Raw genomic sequence first — 4,309 nt, 5'->3', positions numbered from 1 at the left:
CATTGTTTAAAATATCTAATAATAGCCAGCAATTCCTTATTGTAGATCTCGTAGTTATATTCGGCTAGGCTTAGTTATTTTAAGAAGTAAGCTACTAGGTATAATACTCTATCCTCGTTATATTAAGACAGGATGCCTTTAGTAACGTAGTTAGATAAATTAGCTTCTACAATACTTATTCGGTTTAGGTCGAAGTATTAGAGTATAGGTGCGGTAGTAAACATAACTTTTAAATAAGTAAAGGCCTTCTTATATTCCTTATTAAAGATAAAGGCTTTATCCTTTTAGGTTAGAGCTATAAGGGGTAAAACTAGGGCGGAGAAGTTATTAATAAACCGTCGGTAGAAGTTAGTAAATCCTATAAATACTCTTACGTCCTTAACATTCTCGGGTTCCTGCTAATTTATAATTACTTTAACTTTCTTAGGGTCTATTTATACGCCATCTATAGAGATAATAAGTCCTAGGTATAGGACTTTAGTTTTATAGAACTTATATTTATCTACGTCTAATTATAGGCCGGCTCTGCGCAAGGCTTGCAGGACCAGTTTAATATATTTTCGGTATTTAGCCAGATTATTACTATATATTAAGATATCGTCGATATAAGCAGTACAAAAGATATCCAGGTATAGGCGTAGGGTATTATTTATAAAGTATTAGAATAAACTTAGGGCGTTTATAAGGCCAAACAGCATTACTAAGTACTTAAATAATCCGTATTGGGTACAAAATACAGTAAGCCATTTATCTCCTTTCGCGATTTGGAGGCAATTAAACGCATAAATAATATCAAGCTTCGTATAGAAGCGAGCCTTACTTAATTAGTTTAGTGTCTCTTAGATTAACGGGATCGGGTATTAGTTCTTAACAGTAACAGCATTAAGGGCTCGGTAGTCCACGCAGAAGCGTAAACCGCCGCTAGGTTTCTTAACAAAGATTACTAGTATAGCTATAGGTAAAGAACTTACTCTAATAAATCCTTTATCTAGATATTCGTCTAAGTACTTCCGTAGTACCTAGAGTTCGTTTTAGGACATCCCGTATAAGGGTCCAAATCCAGGATGTTTTCCTTCTTTAACTATAATCTTATAATTATATAAACGGTATTCCGGTAGCTTATTAGCTTCCTTTTATAAAAATATATCTAGATAATTATAGTACTCTACTAGTACCTTTATAGCGGGGTTAGTATATTTCTTCGGTATTAAGGCCTTCTTAATATTGGCTATTATAACAGCGAAGATCGTATACTTAGGTTTCCTAGCAAGTTGTACTAACGGGGTAGCTCCAATTATGTAGATATCTAGGGTATTAAGTAAGCTTAGATTGTCCTTAGTTTCTTATATAGTTTCTTATTTAGGTTTAGGTTTAGTATTAGGTACGGAGTTAGTATTAGATTCGGGTTTAGGTTCTTTAAGTATTCTTTTTATAGTAGAATACCAGTTCTTCTAGTACTTTTGTATATTAAGCTTAAGCTTCTACTTAGTTTGGGGCGGTAGGGTAGTTAGGGTTAGTTCGTGTAGTTCGGTATAATTTTTAGGTTCTTAGTAGACATCGGTAGAAATCTTATATCGGTGGAATTCAGTAGAATTCTTAGGTTGGTGGAATTGGGTAGGCTTTTTAGGTATAGGGTAGACGTTAGTAGAAATTTTAGACTGGTAGATCCTAGTGGATTTTTTAGATTTTAGTTTAGGGTCTAAGTAGCGAGTAATAAGGCACTTCTACTTATAACGGGAGGCGGTAAATAGAAGCTTAAGGTTATCCTAATTAATGGTTACCTTATATAGCTTTATCTAGGGTTATCTAAGGATTACTAAGTAACCTCGGGTAGTAACAAAAAGCCTAATTAGTTCTTTATAGTTTAGGTATTAGAGTCTTAGGAATACTACGTAGGTAATACGGCCTAAGATAGTACGTTTGCCATTAAATCTAAATACGTCAATATGCCGGTTAAGGGGGGTTAGAGTAAAACCATTATCTTACGCGAAGATCTTATTAATAAATCTAGTGCTACTAGCTCCTATATTAATTAGGACTCGAGCATTAACCTATTAATTGTTCTACTAAAGACAACAGTTAACAGTTATACTGCGATCCTAAGAGTTAGAGTTTATAACATCTAAAGCATTTAATAAGATCCTAAGGCGGCGCTATCCCGGAGAGCAACTTAGCTCTAAGACCTTCCTTTTAGAGGCAATTAGGGCGGAGTTCTTATAGCGTATTAGTTATAGCTTCGTCCTTATAAGTAATGCTTATTAGATACCGGGCTAGAACCAAATAAAGATCGGGGACGGTAACTAGAGGATTAATACGGTAATTAGTTGCTAGTATCGGCCGTTTATAAATCGTGTTAGGGCATAGGGATAGAGCAGTATCTTAAGATATAAGCCTTACTTCCGTATTTAAAACAAAGGCCTAGCTTAATGCGTCATTCTTATTTAAAGGACCCTAGTAGGGCATAATCTAGGGTTCCAGAGTTAATATCTATAGCGTTAGGGTGCTTAGGCTAAGATAATAACTTAGTTAATATTTATAGGGCTATCGTATTATATTAAGGAGCGGGTTTTAGTATTAGACGTAGTATATTGTTATACCGTTTATTAATAATATTTACGTAGGCGTTAAGGGCTTCTAGTAGGTCTACACCTACTAGGGAGGCTTTTAGTTTAGGGCTTAGGGATTTAACGAGGCTATTAATAAGTACGGAGTCGTTCCAGCCTATTTCCCTTACGTAGCGGTTAAATTCGGAGAAGTATACTAGGAAACTTTTCTTTTCTTAGACTATGTTATTTATCTTCCTTTAGGCCGTGGCTTAGCAGTTCGGGTTACCGTATATAGCTTTAAGAAGTCTAACTAGGCTTTATACTAAGTTTAGCTGGAGGGGTTTAATAAGGTTAGCTACCTCTCCTCCTAGTCAACTTAGGGCGTAGTAGAGTCGGTTAGCTTCGGTTAGATAGCAATTAGCGTTACTAGTTAGCTTATTCTTAAGCCGGCTTAAGAATAATTAAAGTTCTTATTATTTACCGGTAAATACTAGAGGGTCTAGTAGTTTTTCGGATTGTTACGGTACAGTAGACGGATTTACGGGATAAATATCCGCAGCTGGCTTAGGGTTCGCACCTAATAAGCTAGGTCTAGATTTAGTTATTTTTATCTTGTCTATAAGTGGCGTATTAGCAGCCTCTTAGGCTAGTATTTGGTCTTAGGACCCTAACGTAAGTATCTTAAGGGTACGGACTTCTTCTTAAAGTGCTTTAATCGATTCCTAGTACCGTACTTCTTATTCGGCTTATTATTTAGCTATAGCGGCCTAGTTCTATACGAGGGCGTCTATAAAGGACTTCTATATATTTACTAACTGTTCTTAGAGTGCGGTTATAATGCCAGCGGCTATTATAGGGGCTTTAAGGTTGTTTTACATTTTAGACGGGGCGGGGTAGGGTAGAGTATAGGTTTTTAACGCAACGTAGTGTTATAGAGTAAGTATGAGCGATAATAATATATAGCGAAGTAGATATTATTAAGCTATATACATAAACTATATAATAAGTTAAGACGTTATATAAGGAAAGAAGGTAGGGAAACGGGAAGAAAGGGTATATATTATTAGCTTAGTTGCTTAGTTAACACGTGCACAGAGTAGAATAGGATTCGGGTAGTGGTCCTGGCAGAACTTAGCAGAATTTAGTAAACTTGGCAGAATATGGCAGAATGCCGCAGATTGCCGTTAGATTGCCGTTAGATTGCTATTTCGCGGTCGGTCTCTAGTTGCTGAGTCGGTGGAAACTGGTAGACGTGTATAAGGTGTCACGGGGGTGTCCCATAACACTGTCTATATATGCCCGCATAGAGTATAAATAAGGCTGTAGTGATATTAGCCGTTAGGCCGTTGGGTTTAAGTAATAGACTACCGAAATTTAAGGTTTTAGCAGACTACAAATCCTTTTAGCTAAAGAGTAGTAAGATATTAGGTGCTTTATATAATACGCCGTAGATTTTTAAAGGGTATAGAGGTGGAACCGCTTATATATCCATATGGGTTTGTAAAGTTACTATCTTATAGTAGTTGTTATAGTTTAAGGGTTAAATTGGCATTCCAAATATACGGGAGGTCCCCCGTTAAGAATAGTGGAATGTAATAGATCTTACGGGCTGTAATAGCTATTATACTATACGTAGGGGACCGTAGAGTAGCAATCGACTATATTATTTATTACCGTGCCGTTTATATAGGTGGGGATTTATAGATGGCCTAGGTATATATTAAGATGGTCCTAAATAAACTTAGATTGGATTAGCGGAAGGT

This window comes from Cenococcum geophilum (assembly GCF_001692895.1).
Source record: "Cenococcum geophilum 1.58 unplaced genomic scaffold K441scaffold_75, whole genome shotgun sequence".
NCBI classification, from domain to species: Eukaryota; Fungi; Ascomycota; class Dothideomycetes; order Gloniales; family Gloniaceae; genus Cenococcum; species Cenococcum geophilum.
This window is presented reverse-complemented; position numbering follows the sequence as displayed.